The sequence below is a fragment of the Ranitomeya variabilis genome, chromosome 3, assembly GCF_051348905.1.
Source record: "Ranitomeya variabilis isolate aRanVar5 chromosome 3, aRanVar5.hap1, whole genome shotgun sequence".
NCBI classification, from domain to species: domain Eukaryota; kingdom Metazoa; phylum Chordata; class Amphibia; order Anura; family Dendrobatidae; genus Ranitomeya; species Ranitomeya variabilis.
In genome coordinates, this window is record NC_135234.1 from 421,951,862 (window position 1) to 421,979,095 (window position 27,234).

The following is a 27,234-nucleotide window of genomic DNA, read 5'->3' on the forward strand; positions in this document are numbered from 1 at the left end:
AGATGGGAGGGGGATATCGATCACAGCATTTATGGGACTAAAATGCACTTGGCGGTGCAGGCACCACTTCTGGCATTGACAGCCAGGTCTTGGCTTTATGGTAAGCGGAATCCCCAGTGGTGATCGCGTGGGCACAGCTCCTGTGCTCGATTTTTGCTTTGACGTACCCATACGTCAAAGGTGGGGAACTTTTTCCCATCTGACGTATGGTTGTGTCATGAAGGGTTTAACCCATCAACGACCAGAGGTATTTCAGTTTTTGAATTTCTGTTTTTTGTTCCCCTTCTTCCCAGAGCCAGAACTTTTCTTTTTTTTTTTTTTTTTTTACAGTTAGTATGGCCATGTGAGGGTTTGTTTTTTTAAGGGACAAGTTCTACTTTTAAACGACTCCATTGATTTTAACATATCGTGTACTGGACAATGGGAAAAAAATTCCAAGTGCAGTGAAATTGCAAAAAAGTGCAATTTCACAGTTTTTTGTTTTGTTTAGTTTTTTACAATGTTCACTAAATGCTAAAACTGACCTGCCATTATGATTCTCCAGGTCATTACGAGTTCAGAGACATCAAAAATGTATAGATTCTTTTTTATTTAAGTGGTGAAAAAAATCCAAAATATGTTAAAAAAAAAAAAGAAAGGTGCCTTTTTCTGAGACCTGTAGCGTCTCCACTTTTTGTGATCTGGGACTGGGTGAGGGCTTATTTTTTGCATGCCGAGCAGTTGTTTTTATTGATACCATTTTGGTGTAGATATGATCTTTTGATGGCCCGTTATTGCATTTTATTGCAACCCAAAAAAAACAATCCTGCCTTTTTAAATTTTTTTCTTGCTACACCATATAGTGATCGGGTTAATTTTTTTTATATTTATAGATCGGGCGATTCGGAACATGGCAATACCAGATATGTATATATTTGATTTTTTTGTATGGTTTTATTTTGAATGGGGTGAAAGGGGGGTTATTTGAACTTTTACATTTTTGCATTTTTTTATTTATTTATTTTTTTGCATGCTTTAATAGTCTGTATGCTACACACAGGTTATCTGATCATTTGCTATGAGCGCCGACCACGGGGCGGCGCACATAGCAATCGGGCAATGACAACCATAGGCTGGCGTCACACTGGCGTGTTTTATGGACGTATGAGAGGCGCAGAAAATACGGATTGCATACGGTACAATGATTCTCTATGGCCCAGCTCCTATCTGCCGTATTTTACGGATCCGTATTATACGGTCTTGTACAGCCGTAGAAAATCGCAGCATGCTGCGTTTGTCAGCGTATTGCGCAAAAAGTCCACCAATGAAAGTCTATGGGGGCGAGAAAATTAAGGATTACACACGGACCATGCGTGTGACTTGCGAGAAATAGCAGCGGTGTTCTCTAGAAAAGCAGGCAATTCAGTGCAGTGTACAGTAAAATCACACTGACAGACTAGAATAGAATGGGTAGAATAAATGTGTACACATAGAATAGGTATATATACATATATATATCTCAGTGAGACACATATATATATATATATATATATATATATATATATATATATATATTTATTTACATTTCATATAGCGCTAGATAGCAGAAAAGCCGGTAATTCAATTGCCGGCTTTTGCCATCTCCTTCACAAACCCGACAGGATATGAGACATGTTTTACATACAGTAAACCATGTCATATCCCTTCTTTTATTACATATTCCTCTTTACTAATGTAACAAGTGTCTCTGTGTAAAATTTGGGGTCTCTAGCTCTTAAATTAAAGGGTTAAATCCCGGAAAAAATTGGCGTGGGCTCCCGCGCAATTTTCTTCGCCAGAGTGGGAAAGCCAGTGACTGAGGGCAGATATTAATAGCCTAGAGATGGGACCATGGTTATTGGCCCCCCCTGGCTAAAAACATCTGCCCCCAGCCACCCCAGAAAAGGCACATCTGGAAGATGCACCTATTCTGGCACTTAGCCTCCCTCTTCCCACTCCCGTGTAGTGGTGGGATATGGGGTAATGAAGGGTTAATGTCACCTTGCTATTGTAAGGTGACATTAAGCCAGGTTAATACTGGAGAGGCGTCAATTATGACTCCTATCCATTATTAATCCAATAGAATGAAATGGTTAATAGAACACACACATTATTAAAAAGTATTTTAATGAAATAAAGACACGTGGTGTTTTAATATTTTATTATACTCTTAATCCACCTGAAGACCCTTGTCACCTGAAATAAAGTTAAACAAAACAAACAACAATATTACATACCTTCCGTCGTTCAGTCTTGTCCCACGCTGTAAATCCATCTGAAAAGGTTAAATCATTTTACACCCAGGAGCTCTGCTAATGCAGCTGTGCTCCTGTCTGTAAAACTTGCTGAATGAATGGAATGCAGGGGAATGTCCTGTAGTTACCTCGAGTCGTGGTGATGCGCCCTCTGCTGGATGAACTCATATGAACTCGAGCCTGGGAAAATATTCTGAAAAGTTCCCAGGCTCGAGTTCATACGGATGCCATACGGATGACACACGGATAAATTTGTGCGTAAAAATCGCATCCTCACATTGAATACGGAACAGTGTTTTGGGACAATTTCTGCGTATTACGGCCGTAAAAAACGGACCGTATTTTCATACGCTGAGTGTGATGCCGGCCATAGAGGTGTGCTGCAAACCTCTGGTTTTCATGCTGACTCATTGGTGACCCGTGATCATGTGACGGAGTCACCGATAGGCGGGATTAATGACACGCTTCCTGTAAGCACGAGTTAATTGCCGCTGTTACAGATTGACAGCGGTATTTAACTAGTTAACAGCTGCGGGTCGATCGAGATTCCACCCGCAGCTGTTGTGGGCACATGTCAGCTGTATAGATTGAGTCCAACAAGGGCATACTATTATGCCACATGTCGGAAAGGTGTTAAGGGCATGGGCACGCGTTAAATATTTAGTGCAGAAAACTCTGCACGATTTCTGCATCTCTTGGTAGGAAAAACACATTGTATAATATAAACGTTTTTGCCACGTTTGTGATGGTTTTTTTTACATGTGTTTTTGCTGCAGATTGTTCCCCACTCACTAGTATGGAGCTGAAAGAATTGACATGATTTAAATCTGCACCAAATATGCATGTCATAAAAGCGAGTGCTCATGCACTTCAGGATTCTCATTCAATTTGGTGGTGTCAGGAAACTCTTCAGGTTTTGTGTGACAAATCTGCATATAAAAAAGCAACACATCTGCAACGTGTGCACAGGCCCTAAAGGGTTAATTTAAATGTACAGAAAATCTTCACACACTTACAGTAAAATACACAAATTATGAAAGTAAGCATACTAGAAGCTTAAAAGGTTGAAACTACATTACAGCTTAAATTCCATCTGTAAGACCAGCATCAAATGCACCACACTTAACTGAAGCATTTTCTATTTAATGGAGTACTGCAGAAAAAAATGTCTAAATGGAAGGCATTTCTAATCTTAAAGCAATTTATATCAAACATAATAAGGGTTTTTTCTACTTTTTTCTTAAAGGAACATTTTTAGAACATGGATGATCTGGAAAATTCAGTGCATGCAGTGTGTATGTATATCAGTGATTTACAAACTTTGATAGTCACATGTCTATAAGCAAGGTTCCTGAATTGTTGTTATATAAAAATAAATCACCAACATTTCCTGTTTATGCCACAGCATTTTCAGGTGTGCGACTTCCTTAACCACATGCAGACCACACACTCAATGCATAGATCATCGACCACATGCCCTAAATACCTGTCACAGCACTGTTGCAGGATATATCCTGGGGCTAGGGGCTTCTTCATTATTTCTAAAGCTAGGGGCACCCTAGCTATACCTGTTCCCAAGATTATTTCTGATGGTGAAGATGTAAGCAGGTTGCAGGATGCAGTGACAGACAGAAGGCAGAGCAAGGGTTAACCAAATGTAACAATTTAATAGAACAGGGTATTCACTTCTGGCAGGGAGGTAAATAGTTAAAGTATAGTTAATAAGAATAATGAAGGTAAAACTATAGCAGTCCAGTTAAACTTATCATGCTCCTCCTCAGCAGGGAATCCCGCATGGGTTGTAGCACCGGAAAGATGTTCTCAGAGGAGCTTCTTTAAATGATGGTCCGTCTTTTGGTGGAAGCGGTTTGTCTCCAGTACTTTCCGCTGAGACCCTAGTCTATAACCACGAGCAGCCGAAGAAAACAAAGCCGTGGCACTTCCAGTGTCAACCGGGAACAGGTACGAAGTCACTGGCAGGGAAGGCCGCATGATTCTGTCCGGTGGTCGTCCTTTTCTCCTCGGGTCATGCGCGGTACTCTCAATCACTGAGCGCATGGTACCTATCTCCTCAGTAGCCCCCCTGGAGATAGCGGGGACCAACCAACGCAGCCTGTCGCGGCGCCGATACTCAGGGGACGGAGCACGTTGCTTACCCAGCTGTGCACTGCTGCTGCTTCATGCCAAACTGCCGGTTGCTGCGCACGCTTTTTCTTTTATCTTGCCCCTCCAACCTGGGTCATGAGATTGGTCCCGCTCCTCTTTCTTTCCCCCAGGCAACAAGGGAAGCAGCCTCAACAGTTCTGAAGCTGCCTCGGTACAGGTACCCACAGCCTGGTCTTCCTCCTTACACTCCCCTTCTCCTTTAGCTTGCCATTCCATGGGCAGAGTTCTTGCAGCAGGCAGTGACACTCCGCCATCTCTTGAATGATCCACTGCCAAATAAATTGATCTGGCTCATAACGATTGGGAGGCATTCCAGCTGTTGTTCGTTCTGTGCGGCGTGAGTCAGGTTAGGTGGTCAAGTCAGGTTGGACAGTTGAGGACAAGGAAGCGTCCGTGTCCAATGGAGCAGCCATATCGGGAGTTTCAGGTCTTCGCACTTCCCCTGGGCCTTTGGGTAGTGGACCGTCCAGATCAGAGGGTGAGGCAGGTTCTTCTTCTTCATCACCATCAAAGGTCGCTGGAGTGGACACTTCGGGAACACTTGGCGCTCTCCCTTCTGCTTCGGGATCTCATGACAAGCAAGGACGTAGCATGCTTCGGTGGACTACTCAGGTAGGGGCTCCCTCTTCCCACTCAGGTTGCACTTCATATATAGGACCAGCGGATCTAATCTGGCGTTTCACCCGATATGGAGTTTTTTGCCAACGATGTTCTAATTTGCCTCGAGGTCGTTTGTCTCGGACTAATACTTGGTCTCCAGCCTTGAGATCTGTCCCTCACAAAGGCATTGTCTCATGGTGCTCCAGTTCCCGAAACTTGGTCTGCACCAATTGATGTAGAGTCTGCAGTCGGTGTCGATGATCACGGACTCAGGTGAACACACCCGTCCGTGGGTAGTCGTCCTCCTCTGGGTCCAACTCCAGCTCGGTAATTTCTAGTCCTTTTCGACCAAATAACAGGGTGTATGGCATGTATCCAGTTGTGCTATGCACTCTGTTGTTGTACACCCAGACTTACTCGGCCACATACTCAGGCCAATGGACTTTCCGATCTCCCACCAATGTTCTCAACATCTGGATCAGCATTCCATTGAAATGCTCGCAGGCACCATTACCCAGCGGATGATGGGGTGTCATCCTGGAATTTTCAATTTGATACAGGCGATGGAGCTCCTCCATCACTTGACCTTGAAAGCAGGTGCCTTAATCGAAATGAATTCTTTTCAGGCAACAATACACCTGGATGAAATCGCGGCAGATGGCCTGGGCAGCTGACTCACTCGGCCATCTGATCCCGAGTCGGAGTCACCACAGTGAACTTCGTGAAGTGGTCAGTCATCACAAGGCAATGTACGTATCTGAGATGAGCAGGACATATGGTCAAGTAGTCAATCATTAACAGTTCTAGAGGCAAGGAGGTAACGATGGTCTGCATAGGAACCCTCTGTTCAGGAGGTTTGGCTAATTCACAACTTCGGCATTGTCAACAGGCTTCCTCCACCGTAGTCTTTAAACGGGGATGATAGACCAACTTCTGCAGCCACTGGAATGTCTTCTCCTGGCCAAAGTGGGCCCCTCTCTCATAAGCACTCGTGGCCACCTCGCTGATCAACTTTTATGTGAGTACTACTTGCCAAGTGACTCCCAACTCCCATACTAACTGCACCTTCTGATACAACAAGCCATCTTCCAATTGGATCCTCTCCCACTGCTGGAGGATCTGCAATGTTCCTGGGTACAGGGCATCTCACTTCAGCTGGGGAGCTGCTTCAAAGCCACCCACCGTCTCAACTTAGAGAGTTCCCCATCTTTTTGCTGGAGCTGCACCCAATCGTCATGAGGTCATCCCAGCATGTGTTCCCTCGACGCCTCTCTGATCTGTTCCTGTGTCGCCGCCAACGACCTGGCAGAGTTCCAGAACCCACGGATCTCTTCTGCCTCCAGCTCATCATCTCGGTTATGTCCAGGCCGCTTGTGAGTCACTCTGGACAAAGCATCGGCATGTGTATTCTTAGCTCCTCTTCGATATGTAAACTTGTATCGGTAATCCGCCATACGGGCCACCCATCTTTGCTCCAAGGCCCCAGTTTTGCATTTTCCAGGTGGGCCAGAGGATTGTTATCGGTGTGTACCAAGACTTCGGACCCTGACAGGTACTTGGCCAATTTCTCGGTCATTCCCCACACTAGCGTCAGTAGTTCCAGCTTGAAAGAAATATAGTTATCTGGATTTTGTTGGAGAGTCATGGAGACATCGGCTCACGTAAGCAATCACCTGCTCTCTTCCGTCCTGTATCTGTGACAATATGACTCCTAGCCCATGTAAGCTTCCATCAGTGTGAAGGATGAAGGGTTGCATGAAGTCAGCATAGGCCAGAATGGGTGCTTCCATAAGGATCATCTTTAAGGCTTCTTCCTGGCTGTCTCCCCATTGGATAATCCGATTCTTTGCACCGGACAGCACTCCTTTCAAGCACTCCAGCAGATTAGCTATAGGAGTGAAATTTTTACGAACAGTCGATAGTATCCAGTAAGTCCCAGAAAGGCCCGGATGTCCTTCACAGTCATCGAGATGGACCAGTCCTGCACTGCAGCTATCTTCTCTCATGCAGGCCGCACCCTCTCAGCAGATACAACATGCCCCAGATATTCAATTTGCTTGCGAAAGAGGTTGGGCTTCACTTTCAGCCCGTGTTTCTGCAGCTGACTCAGCACTTGCTTCAGCCAAAGGAGATGGTCCTCAAAGGTAGCTTCATAGACAATGATGTCATACAGATAAATATGGGTGGCTTCGAAGATCAGGTCGCCCAAACATCATTCCATTAGTCGTTGAAAGGTCCCAGGGGCGTTGGTAAGACCGAAATGTATCCGATTGAATTCAAACAATGCCATGGGTAGGATGAACGCATTCTTTGATTGATCATGTTGAGCCATGGTTACCTTCCAATATTGGCTGGCTAGATCTAGGGATGAGAAATACTTTGCTTTGCCCAAGGCAGGCAATGACTCTTCAATTCGGGGCAAGGGATACGAATCTCGCTCTGTGCAGGCATTCAGTTGCCTATAATCGACACAAACGCAGGGTCCCATCCTTCTTCCGCACCAGCACGATGGGAGCTGCCTACGGACTTTGACTCTCCCGAATGACTCCACTCTGCAGCATATGTGACATTTCTTTCTGCTTCTGATACATATGAGGTGGAATCTGGCAGCATCTCTCCTGGATTGGTGCAGCACTTCCTGTGGCTATCTCATGAGTTATGGCTGTAGTGCATATGAAGTCATCATCATGATGGGCGAAGACATCCTGGTAATGCTCAGCTTCCACTTGTTGTACCTGCTGTGGGGAGAGCTCCGACAGTTCAGCTCGCATTTGTTCCAGGATTCGATGACCCTATTTCGTGCTTTCAGGCAAGTACTCTGGGGCTAGGGTCACAGCTACAGTGCATGGATCTCCTTGTCTCACTGCTAACTGGACAGCCTCTGGTTACATCAGTTCTTAGAGCATGTCCAGCACCTGTGCCACTTCACTCTTGGGCGAGAGGGTGAGGCCATCTCCCCCTAAGTTGACACACCGCACCACTACATTACCTTCACAGACTATGGCTAAGGTTCGAGCAATGAGGAGTCCTGGGGGTATTTGATCCACTACAGTGGGCTCAATCTGGACTTCCACTCCCTCAAGCAGCGTGCAGGCCCATACAAGCAGTGTGAGCATGGTAAGATGAGTTTAGCAGCGGCGAGGACTACCACCTTCCCCAAGACCTTCCCTGCACTGGAGGTCTCTTGAGCCTGGGCAACTCGTATCAGTTGTTAAAACACTTGCCTCTGGGGAGTTTGGGTGCTCCATCAATCAAGAAAAGTGTTTGGCGAATTGCTGATCAGAAGAGTTCTAAGTTCTTTTAGTACATTCATCCCCAAAGTCAAGGTGGGCCATTGCCGGAGTCTCCAGTGGTTAATACAATTCATTTTGGCCCAGAACTTTGCCACACACGGTTACCTGCATCCAGACCACCCGTGACTGGGATGAGCAACTGGTTGGTTGCTGTCAACTTAATCACCAAGCCCCATTAGGGCCGCGTCACCTTCGAAAAATGACATCTAAAGTAAATTTCTGGCATGGTAGTCACTTGGGAGCCGGGGTCAACTAGACAGCAGATGGCCCAACCATCCATTTTGGCCCATACGAGAGGACTCCGGGAAATCAAACTTGTGTGACTTCCTTCTCTCCTTGGCTGCTCAGGCTTCAGGCGGCATCCCCCAGCCACGGAGCCCAGTAGTTTAATGGCTGGCGAGTAAGAGACCTCCCCAGTCGGGTGCATTCTCAGGATGATGAGCAGTGTCCCCACACCTAAAGCAAATCGGCTGTCTGTGTTCGTGATTGTCCCATTCCCTGACGAAGCTTGGGGTTAGTTCTGCCTCTGATGGAGTCCGGAATCACCAGGGGTCTTTTTTTAAGTCAGTTCACTCTTCCCACATGTCCTGTATTTCGTTCCAAATTTTTCTCACCTAACCCGCTCCGGACCTTCCCTGTCGAGACTTCCATCCCCTGCTCTTGCTCGTGCACTTCCACCTCAACTTCCAGAAAAGACATGCAGATTGGCTTGCAACACTCCTGCAGGGCCTGTCTAAGCAGCACATCTCTCAAGCCTGCTACGAGTTGGTCTCTCAAAATTACATTGGGAGCCCACACCCACATCATCCCGCTTAGCGATCGCGGCATGGATCTCCTGCAGCACATTCCCTTTGACGTGGCTAAACAAGCTCATTCGCAATTCACAGATATACGTGGGGTCCCCATGCATCTCTTCCAAGATCTGTAAAACTTTGGTGAACACATTCCACTCGTGCGGGGAGTGGAACATAACATCTTTCCAAAGCAAACAAGGCCTTCCAGTGTCAACTGGGAACAGGCGTGAAGTGTTGTGAATTCTGCTCTTGGGTTCCCTCCGGTGGTTGTTGATAGTAATGCAGTTGTCCCTGGGTTGCAATCCTGGGCAGGTGTTCCTGCTGATTGCAGCTCTGACTGGGATATTTAGGTGTGCAGGATTCATTAGCCCTTGCCAGTTGTCCATTGTTCTTGGAGGTTTTGCATCTCTGTCTGGTTCCTCCTGCCCTGCTGTCAAATCAGCAAAGATAAGTGTCTGGGTTTTGTTTCTACAGCACACATGCTGTGTGCTTTACAATTCAGTGCTATTCATGGTTTTTTCTTGTCCAGCTTAGTGTTTGGATATTTCAGTCAAGTTGGATTCTCAGGAGAAGCAGATATACATTCCATGTCTTTAGTTAGATGGTGGAATTTTTGTATTATCTGCTGTGGATATTTTTAGGGTTTTAATACTGACCGCTTAGTATTCTGTCCTATCCTATCCTATTTAGCTAGCGTGGCCTCTTTTGCTAAATCCTGATTTCTGCCTGCGTGTGTCTTTTCCTCTAATACTCACAGTCAATATTTGTGGGGGCTGCCTATCCTTTGGGGTTCTGCTCTGAGGCAAGATATAATTCCCATTTCCATCTATAGGGGTATTTAGTCCTCCGGCTGTGTCGAGGTGTCTAGGATGTGTTAGGTACACCCCACGGCTACTTCTAGTTGCGGTGTCAGTTTAGGGTTTGCGGTCAGTACAGGTTCCACCTCTCCTGAGATAGTCCCATGCGGCTCCAAGGTCACCAGATCATAACAGTGAAGACACTGGTAGGGGAGGCCGCACGATTCTGTCCGCCTTCTCTCCTCGGCTCGTGTGCAGTACTCTTAGTCACTGAGTGCATGGTACTTCTCTCCTCAGCAGCCCCGCTGGAGATGGCAGACACCAACCAACCCGAAGTGCTGGTACTCGGGATGGAGCACACTGCTCATCCGGCTGTGTGCTGCTGCTGGTTTGTGCCAACTGCCGGCTGCTGCGTGCTTTTCCTTTTATCTTGCCCCTCCTATTTGGGTCATGAGGTTGGTTCCGCTCCTCATTCTTTTCCCCAGGCAACAAGGGAGGCAGCCTCAACAGTTCCAGACCCGGCTAGGTACAGGTACCTGCAGCCCGGTTTTCCCCCTTACAAAGACAGGACCACATGCCTTGCTGAGCTCCTCAATCAGCCCTTATCTCTCCCCTCCCCCACTCAGGGAAGTGGGGAGCTGTAATGTATAAGAATCTGCAAGCAGTTTGTATGTTCTCCCCATGTTTGCGTGGGTTTCCTCCAGATACTCTGGTTTCCTCCCATATTCCAAAAACATACTGATAGGGAATTTAGATTGTGAGCCCCATTGGGGACTGTGATGATAATTTGTGAAAAAACTGTAAAGCGCTGCAGATTATGTTGGCGCTATATACAGTACAGACCAAAAGTTTGGACACACCTCATTTAAAGATTTTTCTGTATTTTCAGGACTATGAAAATTGTACATTTACACTGAAGGCATCAAAACTATGAATTAACACATGTGGAATTATATACTTAACAAAAAAGTGTGAAACAACTGAAATTATGTCTTATATTCTAGGTTCTTCAAAGTAGCCACCTTTTGCTTTGATAAGCTTCAAGAGGTAGTCACCGGGAATGGTCTTCCAACAATCTTGAAGGAGTTCCCAGAGGTGCTTAGCACTTGTTGGCCCTTTTGCCTTCACTCTGCGGTACAGATCACCCCAAACCATCTCGATTGGGTTCAGGTCTGGTGACTGTGGAGGCCAGGTCATCTGGCGTAGCACCCCATCACTCTCCTTCTTGGTCAAATAACCCTTACACAGCCTGGAGGTATGTTTGGGGTCATTGTCCTGTTGAAAAATAAATGATGGTCCAACTAAATGCAAACCAGATGGAATTGCATGCCGCGGCAAGATGCTGCGGTAGCCATTCTAGTTCAGTATGCCTTCAATTTTGAATTAATCCCCAACAGTGTCACCAGCAAAGCACCACCACACCATCACACCTCCTCCCCCATGCTTCACGGTGGGAACCAGGCATGTAGAGTCCATCCGTTCACATTTTCTGTGTCGCACAAAGACACGGTGGTTGGAACCAAAGATCTAAAATTTGGACTCATCAGACCAAAGCACAGTTTTCCGCCTGTCTAATGTCCATTCCTTGTGTTCTTTAGCCAAAACAAGTCTCTTCTGCTTGTTGTCTGTCCATAGCAGTGGTTTCCTAGCAGCTATTTTACCATGAAGGCCTGCTGCACAAAGTCTCCTCTTAACAGTTGTTGTAGAGATGTGTCTGCTGCTAGAACTCTGTGTGGCATTGACCTGGTCTCTAATCTGAGCTGCTGTTAACCTGCTTTTTCTGAGGCTGGTGACTCGGATAAACTTATCCTCAGAAGCAGAGGTGACTCTTGGTCTTCCTTTTCTGGGGCGGTCCTCATGTGATCCTGTTTCTTTGTAGCACTTGATGGTTTTTGCCACTGCACTTGGGGACACTTTCAAAGTTTTCCCAATTTTTCGGACTGACTGACCTTCATTTCTTAAAGTAATGATGGCCATCCTTTTTCTTACCTGCTTTCTACCTGATGGTCCCAACCCCATTTATAAGGCAAGAAACCCCACTTATTAAACCTGACAGGGCACACCTGTGAATTGAAAACCATTCCCGGTGACTACCTCTTGAAGCTCATCAAGATAATGCCAAGAGTGTGCAAAGCAGTCATCAAAGCAAAAGATGGCTACTTTGAAGAACCTAGAATATAAGACATATTTTCTGTTTTACATACTTTTTGTTAAGTATATAATTCCACATGTGTTAATTCATAGTTTTGATGCCTTCAGTGTGAATATACAATTTTAATAGTCATGAAAATACAGAAAAATCTTTAAATGAGAAGGTGTGTCCAAACTTTTGGTCTGTACTATAAATAAAAAGATTAGTATTTTTAATACACAAACAAGACTAACAAGAGAAGACGTACAGGGAAATATGAAAAATACCACTCATACAAATATGCACTCACAAACAACAGAGTGGAACACCGGGAACTAAAGGATTAAAAAAACAAATAGGAAGGGAAGAGGATATGTACACAGACAACTCAAGAAGCAACAGTCTTCTGAATAACACTCCAAATGCTTCTTCAAACAACCAACACCAACTCCAGAACCAGGCAATATGAAACTAACACTGGCACTGATTGCCAGAGACGAATATATATAGCAGAGGGGAATGGCCAACACTGAATTGCTGAGACTATTAAAGCAGGACAGCTCCAGGGGCTCTCAACTGAACAGATTGACCCCTGCACTTTTAGCAGAAACCTGCACTGGTGAAGTGCTTCTACTTAGTGCAGTAGTACGTGAAATCAGACACCACGATCTTCTGGCAGATCTCTGTTATGGTAAACCCGTGACAATACCCATAAATGCAGCTTTGCTAAATTAATATGGACCCTCAAATACAACCTTGCTAAATTAATATGAAACCCAGAATACTGCATTACTGTATCACGGGGGCCCAATCATTGCCATGGTGACCTTATGTCATCATGAGGAAATCCGGGTCACTAGGCACTAACAAGTTAGCTAGAGCATGCGCAGTGCATGATCTAACTTACAGTTTTGCTCAAACCCCAACAGAATTTTTGCTTTCTTGGCCTTTTTTCAGAAAATATGAATGATATGCACAGAAGTTGACACAAATGGGTTTGAATGGCTAATAAATGTAACATTCTGACCTGTGACCTGTTTGCTTGTAATCAGGGTGTGTGAATAAAAGCCAATTGTCTTACTGGGATCCAGACAGATCCTTGCATCTTCCATCCATTCACTGACATTTCTGGATTGTGAGTCATGGGGAAAGCAAAAAAATTGTCAACGGATCTACGGGAAAAGGTAGTTGAACTGAATAAAACAGGAAAGGGATAAAAAAAGATATCCAAGGAATGGATGATAATGCCAGTCAGCAGCGTTCAAACTGTGATTAACAAATGGAAAATCAGGGGCTCTGTAAAAATAAAACCACAGTCAGGTAGACCAATAAAAATGTCATCCACAACTGCCAGGAAAATTGTTCGGGATGCAAAGAGAAAAACAGAAATAACATAAGCTGAAATACAGGAATCTCTGAAAACTAACAGTGTGGCTGTTTCAAGATGCACAATAAGAAGGCATGTGAAGGAAAATGGGCTGCATGGTCGAGTTGCCAGAAGAAAGCCATTACTGCACAAATGCCACAAGGTATCTCACCTACAATTGCAAAACAGCACACAGACAAGCCTCAAAACTTCTGGAATAAGGTAATTTGGAGTGATAAGATCAAAATTGAAATTTTTGTCCACAACCATAAACGTTACATTTGGAGAGAGGTCAATAAGGCCTATGATGAAAGGAACACCATTCCTACTGTAAAGCACAGAGGTGGATCGCTGATGTTTTGAGGATTTGGGAGCTACAAAGGCACAGGAAACTTGGTCAAAGTTGAAGGAAAGATGAATGCAGCATGTTATCAGCAAATACTGGAGGCAAATTTGCACTCTTCAGCCCAGCAGCTGGGCATAGGACGTACTTGGACATTCCAACATGACAACAATCCAAAAGACAAGACCAAGTTGACCTGTCATTGGCTACAGCAGAACAAAGTGAAGGTTCTGGAGTGGCCATCTCAGTCTCCTGACCTCAATATCATTGAGCCACTGTGGTGAAATCTCATGCTAGACAGCCCAGGATTTTACAGGAACTGGAGACTTTTTGCCAAGAAGAGTGGGCAGCTTTACCATCTGAGAAAATAAAGAACCTCATCCACAACTACCACAAAAGACTTCAAGCTGTCATTGATATTAGAGGGGGCAATACACTGTATTAAGAAATGGGGTATGTGAACTTTTGATCTGGGTCATTTGGATGTTTTGGGTTGTCATTATGATTTAAAAAGAGAAAACACAGTACTTTGACAATAAATGGCTTCACCCAACCACTAACCATGAGTGGAAAAAAGTTTTTGTGTTATCTTTCATATTCTCTGAAAAAAAGCCAAGAAAGCAAAATTCTGCCAGAGAGTTTTAATGCATTGCAATGCTGGTGCATTGCAATGCATTAGAGAACTGCAATCAGACTGCAGAAAGTTAAAGTCCCTTGGGACTTAGTAAAAAAGATAAAAAAAAGTTTTTAAAAAATTGGAAATAATTAAAAAAAAAATCACAAAATAATGACAAAATAAATATATTGTACCCACAAATTAAATATTTTTATGAAAAAAAAGTACACATATTTGGTATGGTCGCCTCAAGAATGACCAGATCTATCAAACTGCAAACTGTCCCACCAGTTAACCCTTTTAGTTATCACTATAATAAAAAGCAAAAAATAATGCTTTTTCATTATATCGTTCATCAAAAAGAGGAATAAAACGCGATCAAAAAGATGAATGTAAATAAAAATGGTATCAATCAAAAAAATCATCTTGTCTTACAAAAAACAAGCCACCCTGCGGCTTAATCAGCAGTAAATAAAAAAAAATCATAGCTCTCAGAATAAAGCGATGCAAAAAAAATAATTTTTTCTTTAAAAACACAAAAAAACTATATAAATGTGGTGTGGTTGTAATCATACTGACCCGAAGAATAAAGTTGCCTTATCAATTGTACCTACGTGGAATGGCATAAAACCCCCCTCAAAAAATACAATTCCTGAATTGTTGGTGTTTGTTTATTCTGCCTTCCAAAAATTGGAATAGAAAGCGATCAAAAAATGTATTGTGCCCAAAAAGGTACCAATAAAAACGTGAACTCACCTCGCAACAAGCCATCACATGACTCTGTTGGCAGAAATATGGAAGAATTATAGCTCTCAAAATATGGCAATTTAAAAACTTTTGCAAAAAAAAGCGTCTTTTATTGTGTAGCAGCAACCAAACGTAAAAAAATAAATAAATAAATCTTGAAGATGAAAGGTGTCTAAAGGTGTCTAATCACTTAGATCGCATGAGATACGGTATAAAAATAAATTAAAAATAATGCTTCACCTGAGTAACTCTGCTGCCTCATTAGGCTATGTGCACACGTTGCGGATTTTGCTGCGGATCTGCAGCTGCGGGTCCGCAGCAGCTTTCCATGCGTTTACAGTAGAATGTAAACGTATGGAAACCGCAATCCGCAGTGCACATGCTGCGGAAAAAAACGTGCCGAAACGCTGCGGGTTACATTCCGCAGCATGTCAATTCTTTGTGCGGATCCACACAAAATCCGCATAAAAACCGCTGTAAATCCGCAGGTAAAACGCAGTGCCTTTTACCTGCGGATTTCTAAAATCCACTGCAGGAAAAATCCGCAGAGCACCTTTCTACGTGTGCACATACCCTTATAGTGATGGCGACACAGAGATTTAGATGGAAACCCTGAAGCAAGTGCTCAGCATAGAGCGCCGGATAAATGTGTTCGTAAACATTATGTAAAATGTTTCTAACAAAAGCTTCAAATCAATCCACAAAAAAAGCAAGTCCCCTCTCAGGTCTGCCACCTGTGAATGGAAATTTAAGGGGCTTCCACATTACTGCTAGTACAAAAGCACCTAGCTCCCAAATCCAAATGTCCCTCTCTTTTCTGAGCCCCATAGTGTGCCTAAACCAAATTTTAGCATCCACATGTTTGGCATTTCTAAAGCGATGAGAGCCTGCCTAATTTGCAGGTTCATGTCTCCAAAAGCATGAGCATGGCACAATGCACTGGTCACTACAACGTACTAGTCACTACAACAGCAGTTTGCAATTTTCACTCAGCAACATCCACTACTGCTTCTTTCTGGAAAACACTCATGGAATCAAAATCGTCAATACACCGATAAAGATAGATAAATTCCTAAATTGGTATAATTTTCAAAATGGGGTCACTTGAAGGGGGATTCTGCTGTTCTATCACTTAGGGGCTCTGTATATCGCGTCTGAAAACTATTCTAGGAAAATCTGCGCTCCAGGAGGCTAATAGCATGCCATCCCGCTCGAGTCTTGCCGTATGGCTAAGCAGCACTGTACAGCCACACAAGGTGTATTTCTATAGTCAGCAGAAATTGTGGGAAGAATTTGGTGCCATTTTTACCCATTTTCCAGTGTGAAAATGTAAACATTAGGGCTCAAATAAAACTTTGGTGGTAAAAAGGTACCGTATATACGCGAGTATAAGCCGACCCGAGTATAAGCCGAGACCCCTAATTTTGCCACAAAAAACTGGGAAAACTTAATGACTCGAGTATAAGCCTAGGGTGGAAAATGCAGCAGCTACTGGTAAATGTCAAAAATAAAAATAGATACCAATAAAAGTAAAATTAATTGAGACATCAGTAGGTTGTGTTTTTGAATATCCATATTGAATCAGGAGCCCTATTTAATGCTCCATACAGTTCATGATGGGCCCCATAAGATGCTACATTCAAAATACGCCCCATATAATGCGCCTTACAGTTTATGATGGGCCCCATAAGATGCTCCATATTAAAATATGCCCCATATAATGCTGCACAAATGCTGCTAATGGCCCCATAAGATGCTTCATAGAGATATTTGCCCTATATAATGCTGCACAAATGCTGATTATGGCCCCATAAGATGCTCCATAGAGACATTTGCCCTGTATAATGGTCCACAAATGCTGATTATGGCCCCCATAAGATGCTCTCTAGAGATATTTGCCCCATATAATGCTGCACATGGCCCAATAAGATGCTCCATAGAAATATTTGCTCCATATAATGCTGCACAAATGCTGATTATGGCCCCATAAGATGCTCCAGACTATTATGTCCCATATGCTGTTGCTGCGAATAAAAAAAAAAAAAAAACACATACCTCTCGTTGCTCAGGCCCTCGACACTTGCTATAGTCACCTGTCCATGTTCCACCGCCGGGCACAGCTGCGTTTTCCCTGTCCTCCACACTGACAATTCAGGCAGAGGGCGGCGCGCACACTAATCGCGTCATCGCGCCCTCTGACCAGAGCGTCACTGCAGAGGACGCGGAAGACGGAATGGTGCCGACGGTGGAACGTGGGACAGGTGAATATCGCACACTGCCCCCTGTCATACTCACCTGCTCCCGGCACGGTCCCTGCACGTCCCTGGTTCTCCGGGCGCCGGCAGCTTCTTCCTGTATTGATCGGTCACATGGTACCACTCATTACAGTAATGAATTTGCAGCTCCACACCTATGGGAGTGGAGTCGGGTCCATATTCATTACTGTCATGAGCGGTACCATGTGACCGCTCAATACAGGAAGAAGCTGCTGGAGCCCGGAAAACCAGGGACGTTCAGGGATCGTTCCAGGAGCAGGTAAGTATGATTAGACAGCTGCCGCTCCCCTCCCCTGCCGACCCTGGGAATGACTCAAGTATAAGCCGAGAGGGGCAATTTCAGTCTAAAAAATGGGCTGAAATTCTCAGCTTATACTCTAGTATATACGGTAATTATTTTTTTCTTCACAGCCTACTGGTATAAAATTCTGTGACTCACCTGTGGTGGCAATATGATCACTGCACCCACCCCTAAATTAATTTATTGAGAGGTTTACTTTGTAAAATGGGGTCTTTTTATGGGGGGTCTGCTGTTCTGGCTCTTTAGGGACTGTGCAAATGTGACATGGCACCCTCTAACCAGTCCAGTAAAATCTCAACTCCAATATGGCGCTTCTTCCCTTCTGAGCTGTGCACTGTGCCTCAAAAGTAGTTTTTGTAATAATTATACTGGAGGACTGAGGATTCTTTTTGCGTGGAGCAACCGAAAACCATTCTGCATAACCAAGTTCACTGTATCCTTAGCTGGGGGAGGCCGGTGCATGGAACAAAATGAGCGGCCTTAGTCAGGCGATCAACCACCACCAGGATTGTATTCATGCCCCCCGATGTAGGCAGCTCCACAATGAAGTCCATCAAGATAGACCCCCATGGGTAGGACGGAACAGGCAATGGTTGCAGAAGACCTTTAGGTGCCACACGAGGAGTCTTGTAAAGAGCACATACCTCGCAATAGAGAGCATAGTCCTTAGTATCCTTCAGGCAAGTTGGCCACCAAAAAAATCAGCTTAGGAAGTCTTGAGTCTTCTGTACCCCCCTGTGACCAGCCAACTTGGAGTCATGGAGAAACTTGAGGATCTGCAGACAGACGGCCTCAGAGACGTAGATACGTCGATCTCTGAACCACATGCCACCCTAAAAGACAAGATTGATATCAACAGGTGGATTGGCCAGAAATACATCATTGTCATAAGCCTCCCTGCACTCCTTTCACAAGTCCTGATCGTGGATAACTCCTATGAAGTTGGCATCAGATAGAATGGTCTTGAATGGGCTCCAGGTATGGAATCTGCAATATAGATTCGGGATAAAGCATCAGCCTTCCCATTACGAGAAACTGGACAATACGAGATAACAAAATTAAACTGATTTAAAAATAAATTCCAACGCGCCTGATGAGGAGAAAGACATCTAGCGGATTTAATGAACTCTAAATTGCGATGTTCAGTCAGCACTACAATCTGTTGTGTGGCTCCTTGCAGATGATGCCTCCATTCCTTGAAAGCCGCAATAATAGCCTGCAGTTCCTTGTCTCCCACGTCGTAGTTCTTCTCTGCTGAAGTTAGTCTACAGGAAAAGAAAGCACAAGGATGCAGCAGACCCTTCTGCTGCTGAAGAAAAAGGACGTATGAAGCCTTTGGCCAGATTTTCATCAATGTACTCCTTCAAGGCTTGAAGCTCAGGTGCTGCCAAATGGTATACATTACCGAAAGGAAAAGCTGCCCCAGGAAGCAGCTCAATGGGACAGTCATAATGCCTATGTGGAGGAAACTGACCTGCATTCTTCTCGTCGCAGATGTCAGAGAATTCTTTATATGCTGAAGGTAAAGTAAATACCTGTACAGGTGATTTCGTAGCCGTGGACTCAGGGACAGCTTCAGTTATCGCTGAGTTGCTCCTTGTTGGAAAGGTAATCTCCTTGGTCTCCCAGTTGATAGTCAGGTTTTGAGAACTCAACCAAGGTATGCCTAAAATCACAGGGAAATTAGAAATTAACAAGGAAGAAAGTTGCTCCTGATGATTAGGTTCCATCATAATCTCAAGGGATACAGTCTCCTGATCCACAGGTCCGGAGACTAAAGGTTACCCATCCGCTATTTCCATGGTAATCGGAGAAGCTCTTTGCGGAATCTCAATACCATGTTCTTTGACAAAGGTAATGCCCATAGCTGCACTGGAAAGCCACTGTCCTGAACACAAGATCTGAATAGGAAGTGAACAGAGAAAGTTCTTCTCCAACTACCTAGGACAGACCTGGGCAAGATGCGGCCCGCCTGACGATTTTAAATGGCCCGCCGCCCCCGGCACCACTCGGCCAGCCGCCAGAGACAGTGCAGCAGCTGCGCGTCGCTACGGCGCTACCAGCCAGGTTCCCCTTCCCTTCTTTTTGCCACTCCAGCGCCTGCGCCTGTGCACCCTGCCCTGCGGTTTAACCCCTGTCTGCTGAGAGGCGCTGACCGCCGCTGGCACTTCCGCATCAGGGAAGCGCCAGCAGCGGGTGACGTCACTGAGCGTGTGACAGGCTGCTGCGCTGCTCCTTCATCTGTTGCACCGGACACCGGTGTTCTGTGTGGCTGTACTTGTGTTGGAGTCGGACGGTGACGTCGGTCAGGCGGGGTGCCGGTGGTCGGTGGTAAGTGCTCCATACCGCGGCCGCGGGGACCGGGTAATGGAGCTGCCTGGCGCCTGCATGCATGATAGGGGGGGAGGGAGCAGCGGCCAGCCCTGGGGGGGATGCGGATGGGGGCAGCACAAACAGGACATTATGGGGCTGTGGGGCACAATTATCAGGAGTCAGGACAGTATGATGGGGGCACAAGTGACAAATCAGGACAGTATAGGCCCCATACAGTCCTGATTTGTCACTTGTTCTCTCATACTATGGGGGCACAAGTGACAAATCCGGACAGTATGGGGGCACAAGTGACAAATCCAGACAGTATGGGGGCACAAATGACAAATCCGGACAGTATGGTGGCACAAGTGACAAATCCGGACAGTATGGTGGCACAAGTGACAAATCAGGACAGTATGGTGGCACAAGTGACAAATCAGGACAGTATGGTGGCACAAGTGACAAATCAGGACAGTATGGTGGCACAAGTGACAAATCAGGACAGTATGGTGGCACAAGTGACAAATCCGGACAGTATGGGGGCACAAGTGACAAATCAGGACAATATGGTGGCACAAGTGACAAATCAGGACAGTATGGTAGCACAAGTGACAAATCAGGACAGTATGGTGGCACAAGTGACAAATCCAGACAGTATATGGGCACAAGTGACAAATCAGGACATTATGGGGGCACAAAGAAAATCTGGATATTATAGGGGCACAAATGAAATCTGGACATTATGGGGGCACAAATGAGATCTGGACATTATGGGGGCACCAAAATGAATTCTTGCCCCGGGTGCCAGAAACCCTACATACGCCTCTGGGCGCGCTTACATGTCCTGTGATCCGTGACTGTGTGTTGTGGTGCTATGTATGCTCACCTCCAGCGGCAGCCGGGCAGCAATGTAATGCTATTGCCTGCACATTAACCCTATATGCAGGTAACAGTTTCCCTTTAAGTATGTCCATATTAGTATAAATCCGTAGATTAGACCACCTGCTCCGCACTGCTGATCTTTTAACACTAGATTTTACCATAGGGTTGCAGAGGTCAAACATCACAAACAGACATGATATTCACCCTCCCCAGGCCCGACACTGCTTTTCTGCTACTGTTTTTGTTGATCATGTGCAGATTGACCAAAGAGCAGCTCCCGAAAGCATCTCTCTCTCTGGAGGACTCTGTACAGCAGTGCAATTTTTCAACAACTCATTGAGTTAAATGAGAGTAATGAAATGGGGTAAGCTACACCACGGCCATTCTTGCATAAACCTCTTCTTATGTAAAGCCCTGAGTCAGCGTAGCTGTGGCTATACCCAGGTGGTAGGTTAGTGCGAGCGCTGATCCGTGCGCTTCTGAGGCATTGCCCATCATATGTATCATGTAACCCACCCGCCATAAATTAATAGTACTCATGAAAAAAAGAAACCTTGCAATATTTATTGTATAAATCTGCATTTTCTCCTTCTGCAGAGAATCATGACTACCATCAGAAGAATTAGCCCTAAAAAAAGAAAGATTGATGGAGAATGCAGAGTTTTTAACAAGGAATGGACTTCTAAATATTTATTTACTGAAACCAAAGGCAAAGCTGTGTGCTTAGTTTGTGGAGAGCAAATAGCTGTGTTTAAAGATTATAATTTAAATCGCCATTACGAAACAAAACATGCAGAGAAATACAAGACCTTGACAGAGGCAGAGCGGGCACGGGCATCTGAAGATTTGCTATCAAAACTGCAAACACAGAAAGGATTTTTTACAAAGCTCCACGCATCCAGGGATGCAGCCATCAGGACAAGCTTTGTAATATCCAACAAAATAGCGAGAAACAGTAAGCCATTCTCTGATGGGGAGTTTGTGAAAGAATGTTTGGTGGACTCTGTAGCAATAATTTGTCCTGAGAAAAAAGAAGCGTTTTCAAATGTGCCCCTCTCCAGGCGAACCGTAACAAGATGGGTAGAAGACATTGTGGGGAATTTGGAGTTTCAGCTGAAAAACAAAGTTGATCATTTTATTTTTTTTTCCCTGGCTCTGGACGAGAGCGGTGATGTCCGTGATACCGCCCAGTTACTTATCTTTGTTCGCGGAATAACAAATAACTTTGAGATGACTGAAGAGCTGGTAGCTTTGCGATCATTGAAAGGTACCACGAAAGGGAGTGATTTGTTCACCGAAGTAAATGCATCCGTGGACAAACTGGGTCTAAAATGGAACAAATTAGTAAGTGTTATAACCGATGGATGTCCAAATATGACAGGGAAAAATGTTGGACTTTTGAAGCGGATGCAAGATAAAGTGAATGAAATAAACCCAGAACAGAAATTGATATTTTTGCATTGCATTATAAATCAAGAAGTGCTGTGCAAGTCGGTGCTATAAATCAGCCATGTTGTTGATGTTGTAACTAAGATAGTTAATTTCATCAGGGCAAGAGCACTGAATCACAGACAATTTGTTTCACTGTTGGAGGAGCAAGAAAGTGAACATAGTGACCAGTGGCGTAACTACAAAGTTAGGGGCCCCGGTGCGAACTTCCAAATGCCCCCCCCCTGCAGCCATGCCATACAACTCAATGTAACCCACATAGAATACAACGCAGCCCCCCTCATAGTATAATGCAGCCCCTCCATACAGGGGCAGTGAGAAAGACACGAGCAAATGGTGATGAGGGGGCAGGGGAGAGGGCACAAGGGGGCTAGGGAAGACAGGCACAAGGGTAACATAGGGGGGCTAGGGAGCAAGGAAGACAGGCACAAGGGGACACATGGGGCTAGAAGGCAGGGGAGAAGGTTACAAGGGGACTAGTGGGCAAGGGAGACTGACACAAGGGGCACATGGGGACAAGTGGGCAAGGGAGACTGACACAAGGGGCACATGGGGACTAGTGGGCAAGGGATACAAGCACAAGGGGACACAGGGACAAGTGGGAAAGGGAGACTGACACAGGGACTAGTGGGCAAGGGAGACTGACACAAGCACAAGGGGACAAAGGAGACAGGCACATGGGGACACACATGGACTAATGGGCAAGGGAGACTGGCACAAGGGGACAAGGGACACAAGCATCAGGGGACAAGGGAGACAGGCTCAAAGGGACACACGGGCCCCTGACCTGCCAGAGCCGCTTGCAGCGGCGACCGTGGTAATTACGCCCCTGCCTCACACACACACACACACTACAGATATCACACATACACACACACTACGATATCACACACACACACACACTACAGATATCACACACACACACACTGCGATATCACACACACACACACACACTACAGATATCACACACACACTACAGATATCACACACACACATACTACAGATATCACACACAGACACACACACACACCAGCTCATATACACAAATCACAATATCCTCTCTGGTACAGGGGTGGCTGATGTAAATCGCCTGCAGCTCCTCAGCTTCTCCTGACTAAAGCGTCTCTGTCCGGCACCTCCCCCCTGCTCTCTTCTTCTGTCCTGGGGCTGCAGAGCAGAAGCTGACAGTCTCACCATGATGACTGGAGCTGCTTCCTGTCTCTCACGTGCCCCGGCTGCCCCCTCCCCCTAGATACACCTCGGACTGTTGCCGTGCAGGAGGAATCTCCTGCACTGCAACATGGTGTTGGGTGCCTCTGCCCTGCCGGGGTCGGGCCCCTGACCTGCCAGGCCCGGTCGCACTGGCGACCGCTGCGACCGTGGTAGTTATGCCCCTGATAGTGACATAGGCTACCACACAGCTGTGAGATGGCTCAGCCTTGGGAAGGTGCTTAAAAGAGTATGGGACCTGAGAGCTGAAATTCAGACATTTTGTAAAATGAAAGGCAAAGACATCCCAGAGTTCTCAGATAAGCACTGGATAGCAGATCTGGCCTTTGCCATTGATGTGACTACACTAATGAATGAGCTGAATACCAAGCTGCAAGGCAAAGGCCTCTTTGCACATGAAATGTTCTCCTTGGTGACAGCTTTCATGAGAAAATTGAAGTTTCTTTCTAGCCAATTGAAGATCAATATTCTCACTCACATGCCAACACTGAAAGAAGTCACACCATCAGCTGATCACCTCGACAAGTATTCATCCATGTTTGCGGCTTTACATGATGAATTTTCCAGAAGATTTGAAGACTTCAAAGCAGTTGAGAGTGAAATGCACATGATTTCTTCTCCTTTTACATGCTGTGTGGATAATGCCCCAAGTGATATCCAGTTAGAACTCATTGATCTGCAGTCTGACAATCTACTGGCAGAGCTTTTTAAATCAGTATCACTGCTGGAGTTTTATTCTTCTCTCAAAGAGGAAAACTTTCCACACATAAGGAGGCATGCTCAGAGGATGTTAGTTCTCTTTGGAGCTACCTACGTATGTGAACAAACATTCTCACTGATGAAGTTCAACAAATCCAGATACAGATCCTCTCTCAGTGATGATCACTTGTGTGCTGTTCTTCGCATATCCACCTCAGATATTGAACCTAACTTCAGTGAACTTGTTCGGGCCCAAAACAGGCTAGATTACTCTCATTGAAGATTCTCATGTTATTGAAATGTTTCATTTACTGTTATTTACCAAGTTAAAGGGATGCCGGTCTTTAAAAAAACTAACATATCTTGATCTATAACACTGTTGTAACAGCAAGTTTTCTACAGTTTTCTACAGTTAACGCAAGCTCGTTGCAGTGCAGTTCTTCATCTCATCATTAAATAATGATGTAAGTATGTCTTCCATATTTTCTTTGTATTGTAAATCTTTACATTGTTTAACATACTGTTTGTTTAAGAAAAGATAGCATATGTATACTACAGTATTGGGTAAAAATGAGTTAATTATATTAGTCCGGCCCTCTAAAACCATCCAAATTTCTCATGCGGCCCCATGGCAAAATTAATTGCCCACCCCTGCCCTAGGAGGTGCAGTTATAGAAAGAGAATGAAATGCAGCATTTAGTGGCATGCTACATTCAGAGATGTCAGATTCATCATCACAGTTGTCATACTCCCCTACTGCTGCTAGTACCTTGTTAGGCTGTCTGGGACACTTAGGACAGTTGATCAGAAAGTAGTCAGATTGGCCGCAGTAGAAGCATAAACTTTCCCAAAGGTGGTACTCCCGGCGTTCATTACACTCATGCCTCTGCACAGAATCAATCTGTATGGGCACCTCCTCTAAGGCGAATGTCTATGTGCACACAATGCTGTATAAATTATTCTAGCTCTTGTGGTGATTTAGAGCAAGCTAATTCATCCTTTACAATACTAGACAGACCCCTTTTAAAAATAGGCAATTGTGCATAACTATCCCAGTTAGTATCTACCGCTAATCTCCTGAATTCAGTGGAATATTCAATCATAGAACGTTTACCCTTTCGTAAAGATAGTATAGCAGATTCAGTGGTTGCGCAGCAATTAGGATAATCAAACAGTAATGCCATAGCGGCCAAGAAATCATCCAAATTAGTTAACCGTGGGTCACGAGACTCGATCATCAGATTTGCCCAGGCGAGCTCTCGTGAGGTCAACAGCATAATTACACACAATACTTTGGATCTGTCAGTAAGGAAGCAGTCAGCATACACATCAAAATATAGCATACACTGATTCACAAGCCGCAGAATTTAATGCGATCGCCAGAGGGTAAAGTCACTTGTGCCGCTATTTGTGTACTTATGTCCTGGAAAGCCTGTCCGTACTGGGACTCCACGCCAGCCAGTTTGTTTTCCTGGGCCGCCATTTGGGTGCCTAGGTCCTGTAAAGACTGCCCAAACATTTGTTCATTTCTTTCAATGCCTCCCAGTTTCTTTTGCAGACCTTCCACATCGTACTGCAGAGATCTAATTACGGCAAACACCTGCTCTAGTTTGCTTTCTGCATTGTTCCAGCAGACTCCTTTTTGGCTAGAGTATCCTGTAGTAATTACACTGGAGGACTCAGGAGTCTTTTTGCATGGAGCAAGTCACTACAGAACACAGTTTGTAGGTGAAAAAGTCTATATTATAAACACACAGTGCTTCAAACAAGTGCAGAGAAAACTCAAGTCCATAACACTTAGAATAACTACTAAACAAGTATGTGGGAAACCTCAAAGAGAAATGCAATCCGCAAAATAGTTTGTGAAGCGAAGTTTGCACTTGAGAATGCTGCAAATAGGTCCATGTCTAGTCCATGCACGGAAAAGGGTACTTTCACACTAGCGTTTTTTGCAATACGTCGCAATGTGTCGTTTTGGTGAAAAAACGCATCCTGCAAAAGTGCTTGCAGGATGCGTTTTTTCCCCATTGACTAACATTAGCGACGCATGTGCGACGCATTGACACACATCGCAACCGTCGTGCGACGGTTGCATCGTGTTGTGGCGGACCATCGGCAGCAAAAAACGTTACATGTAACGTTTTTTGCTGCGTCGTATCCACCATTTCCGACCGCGCATGCGCAGCTGGAACTCCGCCTCCTCCTCCCCGCACCTCACAATGGGGCAGCGGATGCGCTGAAAATCTGCATCCGCTGCACCCGTTGTGCAGCGCAAACGCTAGCATCGGTACGTCGGCCCGACGCACTGCGACGGGCCGAGTACGACGCTAGTGTGAAAATAGCCTTAACAAGTCCAAACAAGGTGTTAGATTATCCAGGAAGGCCTGGGTAGGAAGTCTCAGGTTAAGCAGAGCAGTCCAGAGCTTTGCAGCTAATTAAATAAAGGCAGAAAAAGAGCGGCAGCCAGCTTACGTGTTGCAGGTGAAGGTCTGCGGCACCGAGGAAGCAGCATGAGATGTCAGGAGCAGGAGGAACACTGGCATAGATGAATACAGCAGAACTCAGAGTGAGGAGCAGGATATTCACACAGGTTTGCAGGAGCAGCTGGAAAGCCAGGAAACCACCAGAAGGAGCAGAACACAGCCAGAATACTCTAGCACCGACTAGAGTATGGGGTGGAGTTGTAAGGCAGGAAGACAAGGGGCACATGAAACAAAAGACACCATCTTGAAAAAGGGCAGGCATGCCCAAAAGGTAACCAAAAATATTCAGAGTCCTGACAGTTTTCAAGGTATCAGCGTGCTCAGGAGAAATTGCAAAACAATTTTCAGGTCCATTTTCTCCTGCTATCCTTGTGAAAATAAAAAAAATTGGAGCTAAAACAACATTTTTTGGGTAAAATTATTGGTTTGGAGCGTCTGCAAGGATATAGAGGCAATGATACCCTGAAATATACTA

At 45.1% G+C, this 27,234-nt stretch overlaps 1 protein-coding gene across 3 annotated transcripts in view; it reads right to left on the reverse strand.

Annotated features, from left to right (window-relative positions):
- RPH3AL (rabphilin 3A like (without C2 domains)) overlaps window positions 1–27,234 on the reverse strand; it is a 937,664-nt gene that overhangs the window by 814,891 nt on the left and 95,539 nt on the right. Inside the window, exon 1 of one of the 3 annotated variants that reach the window (XM_077296352.1) lies at window positions 26,749–26,768. The exons of the other annotated variants lie outside the window; for them this stretch is intronic. The gene's annotated coding sequence lies outside the window, so the exon portion shown is untranslated. Of the gene's footprint in view, window positions 1–26,748; window positions 26,769–27,234 lie in introns of those variants that run through there. 3 annotated transcript variants of the gene reach the window in all.